The 19,960-nt window shown below is 36.0% G+C and overlaps 1 long non-coding RNA gene across 2 annotated transcripts in view; it reads right to left on the reverse strand.

Moving 5' to 3' along the window:
* LOC146543860 (uncharacterized) overlaps positions 1-19,960 on the reverse strand; it is a 110,236-nt gene that overhangs the window by 62,792 nt on the left and 27,484 nt on the right. The window contains exon 1 of one of the 2 annotated variants that reach the window (XR_014884782.1): positions 1,726-1,814. The exons of the other annotated variant lie outside the window; for it this stretch is intronic. This is a non-coding gene — a long non-coding RNA (uncharacterized LOC146543860). Of the gene's footprint in view, positions 1-1,725; positions 1,815-19,960 lie in introns of those variants that run through there. 2 annotated transcript variants of the gene reach the window in all.

The raw sequence follows: 19,960 nt of genomic DNA on the forward strand, positions 1-19,960 counted from the left end.
TTTCTTACATACACTCTGCAGTGTTCAACTAAATTCCTTTTTGAGACCTTTAGTCAATTGGAAATGCTATATTCAGTAAAGCGTTGTGGGAGAAATACCTTAAGTTGCAGCTTTTTCTTGAATTTGTACATGATCTTAGACCTGTGCATCTGCAGAACAGTAGTCTATCATCACATTAAGCACAGTTGATAGTGAGGCTTGGATTGTCCTTTGGCCTCTTCACTCAAGGTATAAAGGCTACAGCTAACCATTCACTGACCCAACTGTGCAGGTAGATACTATCAGCCATCATGAGAATTTTTATTGATTCAGAGATGGGTTTATTAAGCCACATGACAAAGTTTATTCAGAAAGCAAAGGGTACTAAGACAACTGACATATGTCCATATGGTGCAGAAAGCATATAGAGCTCTACTCCCTCAATAGGGGGCTCTAAGACAAAAATTTAATGTTCCACCGGCTTCTCAACCCATAAGAACGTGAATTGCTGAACATACTAGCTTTATGAGTTTAGAGAGAAGGGGTACTAACATAACTGAAACCTTATAGGCAGACAACATTTACTTTATTTTTGTATGTAACAAAGTCTCTGTAAATCACAGTTTGCTCATGGACACATCTTGCATCACACGTAGAGCAGTTTGAAGTAATGTGTGCAGGTTAATACATACCCTGATTTGCAGCAGATAGTTTCCACAAAAACTTACAAGCTCAAATCTGCACAACTAGGGCTAGAACTATTTTGCTAGCTCTGGAAAAGAGCTATATCTATAAGTAATAGCAATTCTAAGTCTAGAGATCAGATGAAGATGTAAAAGTGCTAACATACCCCCAGTACTATAAGGCTCAGGACTTTTTGCACCATCAGTACTCATGGCTCAAGGTCTGGACAGCTGTACTACTCCCAGTGCTTGCTTCTACAAATGTACCCTTAAGACAAGATGCTCCACAGGAGCATTAGCATGATTCAGCAATATACTGACTCTTCCTCCTATTTATATTCCTGCTTCTAACATTATCATCAGAAGTATCAAATCATGTACAAGAGAAAAAAAAAAAGAGTTTATCCAATCTTAGATAAAACTATAGACAACACTTTTTTTTTTTTTTTTTTTTCCCCAACAGCCTATGCCGATACAGTACATGTTGCTTCTCTTGGTATCAGTAAGGGATGTCATTGGAAAACAAGAGTATATGCAATAAAAATCCGCAGACAGAAGACTTCTGTCCCTCATAGAAACAGTTCATATCTATTCTGACTTGAGTGCATACCCCTTAAAGATAGGGAATAACAACTGTTCAGCAGAGCATACCAAGGCAAAGCAAGTTGAAAATGGAATGAAGAAACGGACTTTTACTAATCTCCTGTTATCTCAGCTTGATTTTTTCATACTCAGGAAAAAAAAAATAATCCAAGAACAGAACACAACCCCCCAAAACACATATGATAATGCAGAATATTTCACAAAATATTTCACAGGCAAATATATTAGCAATCCCACTAGAAATAAGACAAAATAAGACAAACAATTTGATGAAAAAATAGAAATCACGTCATTTACAGCCCTCCTATCTTTCCAACTTCTACAGTGCTCATTTCCAGTTAAAGTTATGTATTTGAGCAAAATAAATTTTGTAATTTGCATTAAGCAAACAAATCCACACACGTTTAAATAAACAAACAAAGAAACAAAAACAAGCAAACTGTTCAGGTTTAAACCCTACCTTCAAGGTTGCAGCAACTAAAGGCTTCCAACTCCTTGCTTAATACTACAAGGCTCTGAAGAGCAAATGAGCTGTGTTACCCCTCTCCCATTCAGGGTAAACTCACGACATCTGGCTAAGCGATAAGATATTCTCCCACCAGAACCTCATCATGCAAAGCTCTTGCAATTAAGCCAGTCTATTTTACCTTAATACAGCTGCAGCTCAGCCCCACTGTTATAACCCTTTCTTGTTTGTATTCTTTTTGTAACTCTTAATTTCACAATGTAAATATACATTTTATAGTCAGTGAGGATATCTGTTTTTTGAGAAGGAATGGGATCAATATTAGGTAAAAATAGAAATAAGTGAAATGAGCACAGAGGCTGAGAAAATGAAATTACATATGAAAGCATGGATTAGAAAGAAATGAACAAATTTGCAAAGTCAAATGCTTTAAAGTTGTGAAAAAGCTAAAATTAAAGTATGCAACTTTTTATTTGGCCCTCTTGTGGATGTATGATATCATACAGTCTTTAATTACAAGATCACATTTGTTTTTTTACTCCTGGACTCCTGTCCATTTCACTGTATGTTTGCTTTGCAATAAGCTGTACAATCTTCTTTCATTTTCTTTTCTTCTCTACATTACTCGTTATATGGCCCATGTCCTACATTCAGCATTACAGTATAGCCCTGCTCTTTTATTAACAACTCTAGAACAGAGTTGTTAATTTCATGCTGAGCTGTACTATTTTGCTTATTACACTGGCATCCGTGTGTCCTCTGAAAAAGAGGATTTTAATTTTAAAATATGCACCTGATATGGGAGGGAAGGAGTCAGATTTTACAGATGCAATACTGCGACAAGTATTCTAAAATCATAAAATGCCTCATACATTTAGGTGTCTGGTTTGTGATGAACATATACTGATATTTTTTCTTTCTTTCTCTTTCATGGCATTGTTTACATAGATTAAACAGGAGGTGGTAAGCACATTAAGTCCATGTGACCATCTGCACACTGAATGTAAAGTTTCAAGTATTTTTAATTATTTCTGTAGCAGACAATACAGTGTTCTTTTTAATTTGCACCTCAGCTTTTTTTTTTTTTCAGACCGCTGTAAGAAATGTTTAAATTGGTACTAAAAATTTCCACAACTGAAATATAATAAAATATTGCATAATCAGGCTAAATTGATGTGACTTTGTGTACATTCTGCAAGATCATTTATTTTCAGAAATCTCTTAGGTCATTTACCACGTTCACACCTAAGGTGCTCAAATAAAGCTCTTTCTTTTCTAGCTGTCTTAGTTTGATCGTTGCTACCTCACTTAAATGTACCTGAGCTTGTAGTTCATTTATTCTCCTCTTAAAGCCAGTTTCTGATATGAGACTGTTGCTAATAAATCAATCACAGTGTTTCTATTCCAAGTTCTTTCAGCGTAGATGTTATTGGAAGCTCCAGCCTCATTGGATCAGGAGCTCAGGTCAACACTGCATTATACACCTGCAGACTAGGATGCTGCAGTTCAGCCAGCCTCTTTAAGACTTGTGTTTGACACAGTCCTTGATAAATGGGAGGCTGCCAGAAAGAGCCCAGTGGAAATCAGAACACCAGCTGAACACAGAATTGATAGTAAGGTAGGAGATTGCAAAGGTTTCTGGGGATATTTTCCAAATGAAATATTTTCATGTCCTTTATCAATCTGGCTCACCTCCCTGTTGCTGAACATTATGACTGGCTTTAGTCACCACTGAGCTAGGTGGTTTTATATTGATCCAAAATCAGCAGCCTGGAGCTTTTCCTTGAAGATCAGTTAAATACCACAACAATGTTTTCATCCCTGCCTTCAGTCCTTGTTCTTTTCAGACAGACAGTAACAGCTTTCAGGAAAATATTCGTTGGGTAATGGGGAAAAAAAAGAAAAAAAAAAGAGGAAATACTTTCTATTGTTAGGGGTTGTACATTTTCAAAGTAAATAAACTAGCTTGTGCTATACTTTAGAATCAAAAGATGCTTTGTCTTTTCATCTTGTATACTTACCTGATAATCATCTTGATTATGATATATTTGTTTTTAAATGAACTACTTGTTCATTAGATCAAGTATAATGCACAAGAAAATTATTAAAGGAGCAAGAGGACAGATGGAACGTGGGACAAGGTTTCAGGAAGCAAGACTTCTGTCTTGATACTAATTTCCCCTTCCCTGCTGTTTCCTTTCACATTTATTGGTTGTCTTTGTTCCTGAGTCTAAATATTCTTTTCAAAGAACTGAAACTGGACACTGATCCAGTTGACATTATTTTTGATTTAGCCCTTGAAGGGTAAACTGCATTTAGGCTATAACTCCATAACTATAGGCTATAACCCTATAACTCCATATAAGCCCACTGTAATTACAAATGAGCTTAACTTGGCTACTCATCTTTAATTTAATGAGTTACAGAATAAAAGGGGAAGTCATGCAATTTCCAGTGCACTAATTTGTTAACAAAGGCAAGAAAGTAAAAGTCCACTAAATGTCATTGCAGTGTATTGTTTTAAACTTCAATATCCACTGTGAATGCCATATCTGTGTTTAATTTCTCATGTGGTAGTAGTGTAAGAAAACTATGTAAAGCTGCCAGACTCTAGGAGCTAGAATAGCAAAGAAAATTCACTGCCTCTCAGCACAACATGTTATACAATTAATTTGATCTAGAAACAGAGTATTTACAGGGTAATTTGCAATACGTAAACTGTTAAGCACAAAATGGCACTCTTTAAGTCATTAAACACAATTCACCTTCATTACAGGCACAGTTGGGATCCAGGGATTTCCTTTTGTGAGTATGTGAACAGAAAAAAAATGCTGTTGTCAGGAAGATGACTTCTGTAGAATTTAATCAAGTCTAATACCACGTGTAAATGATCAAAATGATGTTTGATCAACACAACTCACAAAATACTCCTCCTCAACAAGACTCTGATACCAACCAAGCTTATTAATGCACCCAGGAATTCACCTTTAAAGTGTAACTTTTGAAGCACAAAGCAGTTAATGTGATCACAGTCAAATAGCAATTAGGTTTTATCAAGACTGATATAATAGTATTTTCCTTCATGCAAGATAAACTGTTAGTTAAGGGACTATATCATTGTTTCACATGCTCCCTGGTTTTAATAAGCCCACAGACTTGAAAAAGCCCAGTAGTGGCTGCTTTTTACATGTTTTAATCAGCTCAACTAGTAATTTCTAAAATGAACTCTAGAGATACACACAGATTTGTTTCACTGTGTGGCTTTTACTTTCAGATTTTCTTCCTCTGACTTACTACCTCTAAACGCAAGAATGTTTTCCTTGGTATCCCGGACTCTATTATGCATAAACTGTCTTTCCTCTTGTGAAATCCACGCCGTTTCTTACTTTCATTATTGGCAGAAAGTCTGGATGCAACTGTCAAACAGTACACTCCTTCCTGTAGTTCAGAAAAAATGCATGGGCCAAAGCTCAGGTTCATTTGTGTGTGCAGGTTCCAAGAAAGCTATCTCAAAATGGACTATTGTAAGCTATGTATGTGATTTCTCATCTCTGTGTAAAGACTAAATTTAATGTCTTTGTGAAACTATTGTTTTGTACAAACAGTAGAAACTCTAGTGTCAGTACTTTTTTAGAAGACAGTTTGTCTAAGAGTCCTACTCATGTAGATGATGAGACAAGAAAGTGGTGAATTTTAAGCAATTTTCATAACTTCTTCAAGCTTTCCATCTACAGGAAACCTTAAAAACTAGTTCAAGTTAGCATCCTGTAAGAACTCCAGATAATTCCACTCTGAACTGCACAAGGCATAATGAGGAAATAGAATTTTCTTTTCCTTATAGTTGTGAAGGTAGAGTCATCATTATTTTATTTTGTTATTTGAACCAAATATGATTTAGAGAACATAGAATAAAAACCTCAGATTCATAAATCAGTTTTAGACAAAGCATTTTCTTGTAACAAAGAGAGATCTGACAACAAGTTCTGTTAAGCAAATAGGATGAAAACTTATCCAGCACTAAAGACTGTTTTTTAAAATATTTTATATCCTAGCTTATGGAATTATTCATGTATATGCAAGATTTTCATTTGATGTGTAAAAATGAATGGAATGACCCAGATCTTTTCAGAGAGTTCCCTGTAAATTAAAATCACAGAAACATAAGACTAGAAGGGATCTCGAGAGAGCACTTAGTCAAACTCCCTGCACGAAGGAAGAATCAAGAATACTTAAAACATCCCTAACATACTTAAACTGTTCTTAAAACTGCTGGTTAAAGAGTTTACTAGGACATTAGTATATAATCTGCTACAATTTCTGAACAACGAGAATTCAGAAGTAAAGCCAATTTATTTCTCTATTATTTACTGGCCATTGATATAATCAAAAAGCCCAAAAATAAGAGCTGTCTTTTCTTGCTGCAACATTGCACTTCTTGCTCATAACTTAAACTGTGATCCATTATAACTCTTACAACGTTTTCTGAACTTCACAACTTCTCTTTTTGGCTGCACTTATTGATTTTAGTCTTCTTGACACCAAGCCAATTCTCCAATTTATCAAGATGACTATGAATCACAGCTTTGTCTTTGAAAGTGTGTGCAGTGAAATCCTTGTATTTTGGTGTCACCCACAAAAGATGTAAATATATCTTGTACTACACTGTCCAACATAGTATTTAGGAAAAAAAAAAAAAAGTTCTAAGAGCTCACACTGAACTGTTCTATTTGAAATTCCCTGGCTTTTCTGTGTTGTACATTCCCATTAGAGTCATTGCTTCAGAACCACTCTTTTCCAATACACTTTGGGAAAGCAATACCAGAAAATCAGTTTTTAAAAGAGATATCCCGTCTATTGTTTTTATCTGAATCAGTTACCATAGTCTGACAAAAGAGGAAAATGGATTGGTTTGATAGATTTTTTTTTCCATAAATGTTCACCTATGTTTTAATCTCATCATTGTCTTCCATGAAGATCAGGGCTCCATATAAATACACAGTTTTACGGTATTTTGGGGGTTGGGGGAGGGTAGAAATTACTCAGCTCTTCATTTTTACATATTTTATTTTTGAAAGGCAGGTTCTCTGTTCGTTCTTTACCAGTTTTCCACAAGGTCTCAAAAGCAGTCACTAATTGCTCAGGGACTATTTTGATTAGTTTTCTTAAGTACTTGGGAGTGAACTTCCTCTGTCTGTTCGAATTTTGACTAATTATTCTTTAAAGAGCTATGCTCTCTTCTGCTTCTCAAGTTAAAATGTTTTTGTTAAAAAACTGGTCATACTACACCTCTGAGAAGATATAAAAGCTGGCAGTGAAGGTTTTATCTGCTTCTGCCATTACCTATTTGCTTTCCTGTTCTATAAAGATATATCTTCCTTTTCTCTTGAAGTTTTTTTTGTCACCTGATACTTTTTAAGCTCCTTTTTAACTTTTTATATCTGTTAAAATTTACATTCATTCTAACAAGTTAATGAATAACAAAAGTAATACTTAATATAGCATTTGCTATCTTCTGGGTACATTAGAGAACTTCTCTTAAACCTGAGTTTATTTTCTCCTTGTCTAGTTTCAAACAGTTCTTTCTTCCTACCGTTCATATCAAGGCACTTTCCTCCATATGGTTACATTGAAATAGACTGGCTAATGTTCACTCCTCACTCTAACCACTTGCAATGCTATGAGGGTTGGTGATTTTACACAAGCTACATAACACATAGCTTTGTCTTGAAGCTGTGTAATTCATACACTAGTGATTATGAGAGTATCTTTTTATTTTCAGTTTTACACTAGTGTATTCTCATTTGTAGTTCTGTAAAGAATCACAATCTAAGTAACTAAGAAATGGAAAATTGTTCAGTACTTATATATATATTTACATTCACAGTTCATGTGAACCTGAGTAACAACTCAGGGAACAGATTACTTACTCTTCAATTACTGCTGTATTGAGATACAGTAGTATCATTGTCTGAGGGTCAGAGATAGTTAAAAGTAAACTTGAAGTGATGATGACAAAGTGTAGGACCAAAAAATGTAGTTATTTCTTACTTTTGCACTACAGTAATTGTGCAACTGAAAATTTTAAACATTACTAGTTTTAAGTTGTGTTTATTATTTTCTAGTAATAAAAGTAGTTACAACTTATGTATCTGTCCTAGAGTTCCTTGGTAAGTTTTTGGCCTGTAACTGTGTTTTTGTCATCTATGTATGTCTATATACGTATAAAGAGATTTTTTGAAAGAGAAGGGGAAAGAAGAGGAAAGCTAGAGGTGATAAGAGGATGGACTGTTGCTCTCTGTGTTATGAAGAATGAAAAGAAAAATCTACCTCTCATTTTTTCCCTCAAAAACATGTAAATGAAAAAGTCTTTAGTACCAAAATTATATGTTCGCTTTTTACATCTCTGATTCAGCAGTCTTTTCTTATATACTGAACAACGTATGTTTAAATTTAGATCCATATGTAAGGCCTAGTGTTATCAATAAGCTTATGCTTTTTTGAATAAGCTTAGTAGTCATACTGCACACACAATATTTCTTTCTAAAGGTTTTTAATTAGGCATGCTTTTTCAAAGCATCCAGAAAATGCTAGCATTTAACATTAACTGTTAGCATTTTTCACAGCCATACATATATGGTTCAAAAGTCTAATTCCTCCTCTACTCAGATGTAATATCAGTCATATAATAGCTTGTTGTCCTAGCCCAGTTCAAGTTTGAGTAAGCATAAAGTCTATCTGGCTGCATATTCCCTGAAGTTATTAATGGCGTGCTCCTACTTGCAGCCCTGAAATCCTTTGTGACTGGCCATAAAAATGCAAGTTTCACAAACCTTGAAGAGGCAATAATTCAGTGAAAAGAAAATCTAATATAAATGTAATTGTGTAAGGAAATTTGGGTTTTAAGGAATACAGAAAGGGATATCAATGTTAGGAATTATTTCAAGGGCTTGATTCACACTATCACAGATACTGTAGATACTGCAGACTTTAAAAATGATTACTACTTCAAAAACCTCTAAATATTTCATGAAACAAATTATATAATCTGGTCAACGTTTACTGTAAACCAAATAAGTAACTAAGCTGCACATTAATTCACAGAGCAGAGCGTGATAATAAAATTCTTCTTAAAAATGGAAGTCATTGTGAATGACCGCTTTTAACATTTTAATAAGCATCGTTAACTTCATCTGAAAGGTTTATAAACATTTACTTTGCAAAACTCTGTTAGCAATAGGATAGATTTCGTTGCTTGGTTTTCATAGAGGTTTCTTTCTTAACAGAGAATTGAAAGTAGGCAAAACGTAGCTCAAAATTCATAGCAAATCTGAAGACAGAAATATAAACTTCACAATCCTGGGATCTAGTGCATGCCATAAATTGGTCACTTAGATTCAGCAAGTTTTATTTTGCACTGGATATTTTTTTTTTTTTGACTGTTCCACATCAGGCAAAACCCTGTTTCTCCCCCTTCTTAATGGGATAAACCTATTAGCAGTCAATCATTAACTCCATTCAGTGAAGGAAAAATTACCTCCACAGTTGCCTGCTGTGAGATCTCCTGATGGCTCTGCAGTTGAAGAGTCTGATCAAAATAGCTTTTGTGGAATTAATAAAAAGAAAACGTTGCAATTATATGGCACTTTCTTATTTTAGAATCTTCAGGCATTAATTAATGAAGCTTCACAACACCCGTGTGAAGCAGGTAAAGACTATGAACATTTCAAGAAAGAATAACTGAGGTATACACAGTTGAAAAGCACTTCCTAGGGAAAACTGAAAATTGTTGCCAGACAGGGATTAAAGTTACTCAGTAAATCATTTGATCTGTAGTTTCTTTTCAGACACTGCATTTCTGTAGCTAAAGGTTTTAATTGTACAGAATTCCCCTTTTTCTTCTACCTGACAAACCTCTGCTCTTCCCTGTTCCTGCCGACATCCTCCTTAGGGCAGACTCATACTGCACCATACTCTGTGACCAGAGGAGAGCCACTGAGCGTGCTCAACCTGTAAGTCTGCCCAGGTTTATGCGTCTGCACAGGTCAGCATATCCTGATGAGCGTTAGGGAATCCCTGCCACTTGTCAGGAATTGTGCACCCATATGGGGGAGGAGCCGGGTGAATGACCAGCTGGAACACAGCCGTGCAAGAAGGGTCTCAAGGACCTGGTGGACAAGCTAACCATGAGCCAGTAGAACTCTGGGCTGTTTCAGAAGCATTGCTCGTCAGGCAGGGAGGTGAATTCTCCTCTGCTCAGCACTGGTGAGGTCTCACCAGGAGTGCTGTGATCAGGGCAAGAAGGATTGCAACAGGTTTCCCAGAGAGACCATCCATCCCCACAGATAGTCAAACACAAATGGATGTGGCCCCCAGCAGCCTGCTCTTGGTGACAGCTTGGAGCAGGAGTTGGACTAGGAGATCTCCAGATCTGTTGGCAACCTCAATGTTTCTGTGAACAACAGATGTTTTTGATGTTTTCCCACTGGAAAAGTAACGAGGAGATACTGGCCACAAAGCGAGAGCTAAAGACTTCTCTTTGGACTGTGGGCAATTTATATCCTCATATATTACTATTTTAATGGTTGCTCTTTGGGCACACAGATGCCTTCTGAGGAAAAGCCAAAGACATTCTATGGCAACCACAACAAATTCATAAATCTAGTACTTGTACAGCACAGAGCCAGCAGTATAAACTAATTATTGCATATTAACAGTAGAAAGTGGATAAATTGTCTTTTTTTTTCCTTTAGATATAAACTTACCATTTTATATTAATGATCACAAATGGCATAAATGTCCTCTAGCAAGAAGTATGTGAACAATCACTGCCCTTATTTGTTTTCTGCAGCACAGGTTGTTGCTGCTAGGCAGGTATTTCTTTCTGCTCATCAGAATAAGACCAGGAATGCATTTTTGTTGATACTGAGGGCACAATCCTTTAAGAAAATTCAGTACTGGCAAAAGTCTTACTGCAGACACATCGCTATTGTATTAAAGGTACTTTTGTCAGCATAGCCTATTTTGCTCACAAACCCCTGTATTAATTACACTGTCAAACCCACTTTTTAAGCCTTGTTTCTAAGTAAAAAAAAAAAAAAACACAAAAAAAACCCACAACCATGCTACCAGCCTGTCTGTCAATCCCGACCCTAATGATCTTGAACTTGCCAACCAATTGAAACCACATCTGACAATGCCTTTGGGACAGAGGTCTCAAAAATTTTCCTCTCTGAGAAGTTTAATGAAAATCAGGAGTTGGTAGGGGAGGGAAAATGACCATATTAATCCTTTCTCTGAGGAAACAATGGAGAAAGGAGGCTTTATTCATCCTGCTGGCAGTGGCTAGCTGAGTAGTTCAAGTGTATGTGTGCTGACTGATCAGCACAGCTTGCAAACCAACACAAATATATGTACTCTTTACTCATCACAGCAGAAACCTGAAACATATAAGTGAGGACACAGGAAAGGTGGGAGGGGTCTTAAGAACAGCAGGGAGCGAAGGTTAAATGCATAGCATTGTGATAGGAAGTGATTTCAGGAACATGAGACTGTAGGAGTCTAGCTGGGGGTTCATGAAATGGGGAGTAGAGGTAAGGAGAAATAGTAAATATCGTGGGGGAGAAATGGGGCACTAGGAATATGGGGAGAACTATCGATATTGTCAGAGCTGTCGTGGGCTGGCTTACTGAGTGGGGAAGATGTAGGTTAATTAATCCTGCTGCTTCTGGAATCATTTATTAAATTACATGCAGCTTCTGTACTAGAAAAGTTGGCTGGTATATATGGATAGCATATTGTGTAGGGCAGCCTTTACACAGGAGTGGCTTTGAAATACAAGAGGGGCATCAAAGGACCTTGCTTTTTTCTTTTCTTCATGGTGGGCAAATAGGCAATGAGTCAGTTCAGCTAAGGGGAATGATTTAGTGATTGATCTAAGTGTCAGGTCTGAAATCACTGCTGTAGACTCCTTGAAACTACAAGGTCATCTCAACCATTCATCGTTCCAGGGAAGAAAAATTGAGTGCCATGCAGTTACCACATCTGCTCCTCTGACTGAGGCCTTTAAAAATGAAGGCCTATACCTTCTACATGGATTTGAAATAATCTGAGGTACCTGCCAAAATGGTGAAAGCCTTCCTCATGTTTTCACACCCTCAGAGTTACACAGCATACTGCATGCCAGAGGTATGAGCATGTACCTGATTCCAGCCAATAAGTATATTAGAAATAGCTCTGTAATATATATGTGTTACGTTACAAATGAACACACATGCTTTACACTGAAAAATGAGAGGCACTGTTAATACCAGTACTAGACATTAGTTCTCTGCTCTCTGTACAAACAGGTTTTCAAACCACTGACAGTTCACTCCTGCCCTACACACATATGAGAATCTCTCCTTCCCTTGCTTCTTTACTAGTAATCAAAGTAAGAGGAGGGTGTTCAAGTCAAATATGAAAATAAATTAACCTATGTCAAGCTCTGTGCTACAATGCTCATCACTGAGGTTCAGCTGAGCTCAAATAGTAATGTGAGCTAATCTAAAGCTACACATTTATGTTTCCATGAATTACCATGTTCAGAGAGAACACCCTGGCTGAAACCACCCAGACAGCATTGCTTGTCAGCTCTGTGCTGGCTCAGTGTGTCAGAGTGAACTGCACAAGGGCAAACAAGGAGTCAAAACAAATCTCTTATTGTTGAAGGTTACCTTTCCGCTATCTATTCCTGTTTCTTGTCTGTACACTACATAGGTTACAATGAGGCCCTTTTCCATGGCTGAGGTTGGAACGTACTGCAGCAACAGTACATTCATTGTGGCACTGATAACAACCACTAGCTTCCGCAAGTGTCAGTGCATCAACTTTCTGTCCCAGTGGTACATTCACTGCTTTCAGATTCTCAATTTTAGAGAAAAAGAGAAGATTCAACTATTTCACACTGAAAACAAATAAAAACATAACTAAAATAATAACTAAATTAATTTCATGCTAATTTTAAAATAAACTTAACAGAAGAGAAAGTAAAACAGCTAACAGCCACTTGTGTTTTCTGTAAGATGTTTTGAAAAGAAATCAAAGTCAGAGAAGAATGTTTCTCCAATATTGAGAATATAGCTATAAAAACTGTTACATTAGCCAACACAAATTGAGAAAGCCTCTAAATGTGAGATTTGTCTCTACACGTCAAAAGAAGCATCTGCTTTTGTGATTTGCTGAGAATGAAAAATACAGCTTAGTGTAGGGGGAGGGCTATCAACGAATTGTGAACAAAGGACACAGCTATCTGAGTTCAGGGGGTGTCTGATTTCAGTTCAGTTTAGTTTTGCTTTCGTGCTTTTTTTGTTTGAACATATTCCTGCACAGGGGTGAGGAAAGCTAAAAGAGAAAAAATAGGTACTGTTGAATCTCATTAATTTGCAATTTGCTGTGGATACAGACTTAGACTGCTGATATTGTGGCATCTGAGGGACACGTAGAGAGGAGCCTCAGTAAAAATGTGTGTGGTTTGACCCCAGATGAGACCTGACTTTTTTTTTCTTACACAATCTGTGTTCTGTATTAAGGAAAGCATTGCTCCTGAAACAGAGCAGTAGCAAGGAGCTGAGCAAGGCAGAGGGCAGATGGGGAACGTGCAAGTTCCTCCACGCATCCCCACAGGAAACCTGCACCACCCTGCTCTTCTAACCCAACGGTTTCTTAAGCTCATCTGAGCTTCCCACTCCCTGTGAGGGCAGGTTTAATAAATATTCTGGGAGAGCATGCACACAGATACTCTGCATACTCTGGAATAGCTTAAGTGCTTCAAGGTATTGCCAGTTTATGCAGTTTGCTGATATCTTAAAAAACATTCAGAATTGTCTCTCTAGTTTTCAAAACCTGTATTGTACTGTATCTGCACCTTCTTTCCAGCTTTGTGCCACTTTAAGACCATATATCGCTGCTGACCTATTCTTTCTTTGCCACTGTAGTACTCTCATGGTTAGTGGTTATTGCTTGTTTTCATCCTGCTTTTTCCATGCTGTCTTGTCTTCCTACCCCAGATTACTATACTAGTTCTCATGTAAAGCTTTCCTGTTTGCTTTAACCTGTGACTGACTGACACTATTCATCTTCCACTTTCCTTTAAAACAAGCTTACAAAAGTCCTGATGGCTTGCTTTTTTTTTCTTTCTTTCTTTCTTTTGGTATTTGAAATACTAGTTTTCTTTCCCTGTCCTTGGCTCAAGGATTCTCTACTTCTGCAAGTAGAGCTGTATGCAGCTGTGCAGAAGCTGTTCTATTTATTCATTTATTTATTCATATGTTCTGTGAAGGAGTAAGAGATCTCTGTTCCATACAGTGTTGGTGGGATAAAAGGTAAAAAGCAAGGGAAAGGTAGTACCATCCTAAGTTGAACATGGAGGAGTAATACTGCTTGCAAGGAAAATGAGCTGGGAGAGTTTACAAAGAAATCAGAACATGTGAAAAAGGCAAAGAATATGGACGCAACTGGTATCTTCAACAAAGAGCACATTCAGTTTTACTAATGTGGACTGCTTTCATGCTATTTTCTAGGAGGAACAAACAGGAAAAACTGCAAAAAAATGTTTACCTGCATCCTTATTCATTTTCAAATAATCTTTTAACATCCAGTTATCTTCAGGCACGCATTTCCCAGCATATTCAATCTCTTACACTCCTGTATTTCTGACTCAGAGCCATACTACAAATAAATTAAATGTATGTTATTTTTCTTTGTTTTGTTTTGTTTGTTTATTTTGTTTGCTATCCTCATCTTGCTGGCTGAACCTTTTCATAGACACTTAGAGGTCCAGTGTTAAAGCTTTAGAGCTTAGCTGCAGCCTTGCTAGTGGTAAGGATTTATTTCCTGCAGCATACCTAAGAACAAATTCTGATATGCTTTTAAGCTGAAAGTGACTAATCGGAAGAGGTTAGAAACCTTTCAATGATTTGTGTGTAGTATTTCACTGAATATTGTCCCACAATCCATGACTTTAACATGCAAATACCTTTATTTAAGAAATACTCTTATGCCGTTTATCCATCTTACAATTCATAATGATTTCAAGCAAGAGACTATCCAAAAAGGGGAGAGGAAGTAATAGAAAGGAAAAGAGTATATGCTAAGATATTGACTAGGTAAGAGAGAGGAGGTTCATTCTTGAATTGGTGTAAACAGCAATTGCTTTCGTGAAGTTGATAGAGATACACTAATTTGCTCCACATGAGACCAAAAATGTGCTCAGTATTCTCAGCTGAATGGCACTGATATACAGGTGTTTCTGCATGTGTGTTGATTTGAATAGAAAAATATTTTATGTGCAGTGAAGATATCATGGCTTGAGCAAGAAGTACACATAATGCTTTTCTGTTTAGATATGATACCACTTTGTAGCCTCATTTAGTTAGATTTATTTCAGTGCTGCCTTCCTTCCTGTACATTCAAACTAATACTACAAAAATCAAAACCAACTTACTGGAAGAGTTGATATCCTCCAAAACTACTTGAAAAGAAATATGATTAAAAAGGTCTCCCCTCTTCCTAATGCAAAATATTAAATGCAGCCTATTTTTTGAAAATTATTTTCCAGTCAGCTCTACTGGTTGTATTTATAGTATCCTTTGTGAATAGTAAATTTTATAACAACAGGTGGTTGTGAGCCCATGTCTATTATAAGGAGAAAAGATGGCACTTTGGTGTTACTACCAGTAAGTTAACAAAAAATTTCTGTGCAAAGCAGAAAGTAAAAAAAATTCAAGTAACATTTCTATATACATTTTAGATATGTTTTACTTTGTCCATACATTGATTGCCTTGAAACAATTATCCCACACTATGAGAAGCTGTGCTTCATACAGGAACATTTTGTTTACATGTCCATGTAATTTAAAAATAAGGCTGTTCTTATTTCTTCAGATGTATTCCCTTCTTTCTGATACTTCCTGGACAAGAAGCCTTTCATACAAACAAATGAACACTGAAAAAGCAATGTCACTAATCAGTAAAAAGTGTAACAAGCCACATGCAGCAGGACATTGCATGTGCTCTGCAAAGTGCAGTTCTGGCTAGGGAGTGTTTGGAGGTCCAGAGAGCCTAAAATATTCAAGCTGATAAACCTAAATGAAAGGTTATCTCCCACATCCAATACTTCAGATTATTTTCATCAAATGCATAATTATGCACAGAAGTATAAATTTAAGGATTAAATGTCACTCTTCTCTCGAAGCTACTGCGCTTTGCCATTCATTGAAAAAGGGCAGTGTCTCACATTGAGCTATACTTAAAGTTTAGTGGATACTGAAATTGGTAGATAATGAAATATTTTGCTGAATCCTTGCCATTTTTGGAAAGTAATAAATTTTGCTTTTTGCTTTTTGGATTAATTATGACTGTGGTTTTTTGTTTTTTTGTTTTGTTTTGTTTTTGTTTTTATTTTCCAGCAGAAGATTTATTTCTTCAGCCTTAGTGTCATGATACTGTTTTTCTCATTTTCAGGAGAGAGTTCACATTTATCTGGAAAGTAGCTAGCACTGAGACTAACGAGAAACAGCTGAGAAATGCTGCTTTATTATTAGAGTAGTGCCAAAAAACCTGAAACAAAATAAACCAGATTCTTTTTAGGGTATGAACTATTCTGCATTATAGGAGGTGCTTCACACTAGTTTAACAGAGCTAGTCAGAGAATCCAAACAGATCATCTTCTCCTTTTCTATATATCTCATTATTTGTCATTTGTGAGACATCAATTAGCTGCTGGTTTATTTGAGATGACCTTAACCTACAGAATATAATTTAATTTATTTTAAGTAAGTAATTTTGCAAAACATAGTCTTAAAATTATTTGAGAGATATTTAAACTTTCTTCAGTCACTAATACAGTACTAAAAATGTTTGAGTGACCAAATCAGAAGATAAAAATAAAAAACATTTGACTCCCATGACCAACCAAAACCAAAAATTTTTGAATAACCCAGAGATAAAGTTTTGTGACTTGTTTAATTAATATAGACAAACAACCATATTAAAAGGGGAGACTGCCAGTGTTTGAGAGACATTTGGATAATGCGCTTTCACACTGACAGAGATGCTAAATCAATTAAATATCTAAAATTATGAACATTAAAAGATAAGAAAAATACTACTTCGTTAATTCAGCATAGATAAATTAGAATATTATATACTTGAAAACAAGTTATTTTAAAAGGAGTGATCTTTACTAATCTGTACTCAGCATCATTTTCAAATAGGTTTTAGGCCAGTCACTTTCTGTATTCCATTTTAAAATTTCTATTTTTATATTCTTTTATTTACACATCAGAAATGCTTCTGTTCTCAGATTTACTTGTTAAGGCTAACAACAGATGAAATAGGGAAAGTTTAATGAGTAAAATGAGTAGTTTTCAGTACAAATGCTATGAAGTTCCCATTGAGTTCAACAGAGATTATTCTTTCCAGAGGAAGAAGGACCAAGTTTGTACCCTGCTAGCCAGGATTCAAACTTCTCTACCTCACAAAACATGTACATGAGCATAAAGGCTTTCTCTTGAGCACTGCCTGAGGCCATTTTTGTGTGTAACAATTGGCTGAAGTCAAGTGGCTGTTGTGTGATTCTCATTCTTTCAGTAACTGTTTAACTTATCTGGAAAACAAGGAAGATTTTTATTTTACATTGTCTAGTCTCTGATGCCATCGATTTGTAAGTAGAGTGGAATGGAAAATGCTACCAAGCTCTGTCAACTGAGTGACAGTGCTGACGAAAGGTTGTCCTGATTTTATTCTTCATGTTGCACCATCCACTACCCTTCCAGTGAAGATTTGTCTGCACTATCATTTTATACTGGCTGTGATGCAAAACACAAGAATACTGTTCTCAGTTCATAGCTTGACTGGAAAAAATCCTGTCCCTCATGGAGTTTCCGTATTAAAACTGGTAGAAAAGGAAACTCCTCCCAATTTAATTTCTATGGAATCTCTTGTCTGGCTGTACAGGACTTAAAATGTAAATGATGGCCAAAGTTATGGTGAGATTAAGCAAACTGAAAACAGGACTAACAGAGAGAAGAATGTGAAAGGGAGAACAACAAAACAGTCTATTCACCAGGTTCTTATCAGAAAGTTCTGTACATAAACATTGGGACTATTCAAAATTTGATCAATTTTCAATTAAAAATCAAGGTGAGATCCTAAAAGATTCAGCAGAACATAGCTTTCTGTATGTTTTTCACACAACAATAGAAAGTGAAAGAGTTGGGAAATCATTCATAGCTGTTGCAAGTAGTCCATACCCACAGGGATCAGCAATAGTCTCAGTGCCTAGAGCTTGAGCCAGAGTTGTACTTTATTTCATTCTTCATCTCCTCCAAAAATGAGCCTCTTACTGTGCAACTGAGGAATGTAACAAAGGCAAAGGTTTTGGAATGAATTTGAACTCTAAAGTTGCTTCCAACTTGAAAAGCTCTTTATTTCTTATTAAATTTATGAGTTTTGGGGGAATGGGCAGGAACATTGTGCTCAGTATGAGAAGGAGGAAAGATGGAAAAAATGTGCCACAGACAGGTATTAACGTAACTCACTGTTCTGTTTCATGTGCTTAAAACTATGGGACTGTTGTCTGATGCTGTGAAATAAAAATATAGGCATGAAGGTTTAAGGTAAGCTAACACACAGGAAGGATGAACTCACAGGAATTTTTACTCAGGAGAGCAATATCAGTGAAGGCAATGGACCTGCTTAAGAAATACAGCTACCCATCATGTTGTTTCTGCCACCGGACTCACGTAATAGGGTTCCCGTGTCAAACAGGTGATAGGACAGAAGCATGCATGCCAAGCAATGACTGATAGTGCTTAACAAAAAACATGTATTAGAAAGCCTCAGTACAGGAAAAGAGAGATTTCCCCCTGCTTTTCTAATGGTATCTAAGAGCAAACTCCACGTAAAGAAATTTTTCTTTAGGAAATAGCTGATCAGAATCCTTATGGAAAAACAAACAAAAAAACAACCATGAGTTTTACATTACTTCTGTCTTGGGTTAAAGGCAGTTTTGATTTCTGCTGTTTCCCAAGATTTCTTTACAAAAATTTCCAGACATTCCCATGGTGCTAAATTCAGGCCAATATCTTATAACATTTTTCTGAACTGTTTATATCCTAAATACAGTATGTTTCAGTTCAGAGGGTTTAAACCAATTATATTACACTCCCCGCCAATACTCAGGATGTACAGGAAAGTCTTCCCACTTCTGGCTAGTGCAAGTTTTACTGTGGACCGAGAAAAAAATCTCCAAGTGCTAATAAGTTTCCATAAGTTACTGATGAATATGTTTAAGTTGCAGAATCTAATCTGTACAATTAGCTTATAATGAAAATTAATGATCAGGATTGGTAGTACAGAAAAGTATGTTTGTCACTATTTGTAGTTCATTATTAAATACAATTTGCAATACTTATTCCTGTAGAATTGTCTGATAAAACTTCAGGCCTAGTAATATTTTTTTTAATTTTATTGTCATTATTTTATTGCTTTATCAACACATACTTTCTAGAGATGTGTTGTAGCACTACCAGATATTAGATATAATTAAATGAAGCGGAAAAGTAAGTTATTCCCAGCAGCTTGTATATTAGATAGCACATCAACTTTCACCAGTAAATGAGACAACTTAGTTTGGTTGAGCAAAGCTATGTACAATATTTATAACCCTGCTATATAAGCAATTTTAGCCTACCTGCTAATAATGAGGGAATCCAAAAGCTGGTGTAGCACATTCTCAGATGAAGTGCCATCATTCTCATAACTCCTTCATCTGTGTTAAGATAAAGTCTGAAATTTGTTGTCTGCTTTTCATACCAGATTAATCAAGACCTGTCTCTATTTATTTCTAAGGGGTCCAAGGATTTCATACAATATCCTTGCTTAAATCAGGAATAATATGCATTTGCTCTTCAAATCATTTTTTATAGCTAGGAATTCACACTTTTCCTGTCTAACAATTCTCAGATAACATGAGAAAATTTCTATGAAAATATCTCCAGACAGTAAATACTGTATCTTATTAATGTGACTCTTCATAGAATTTCAATTGTAAACTCAACTTCTCATTAAATAAGGTGATTTATGTCACTTTCAGGAGTTAAAAATAAAATGTGTACAGCAAAAATCAGAGGATGCAATGGATATAAAAATCTTTTAAAAAGAAAATAATTGTTGCAAAGAAAAGCTAAAT

Source organism: Meleagris gallopavo, chromosome 8, assembly GCF_905368555.1.
Source record: "Meleagris gallopavo chromosome 8, MGAL_WU_HG_1.1, whole genome shotgun sequence".
NCBI classification, from domain to species: Eukaryota; Metazoa; Chordata; class Aves; order Galliformes; family Phasianidae; genus Meleagris; species Meleagris gallopavo.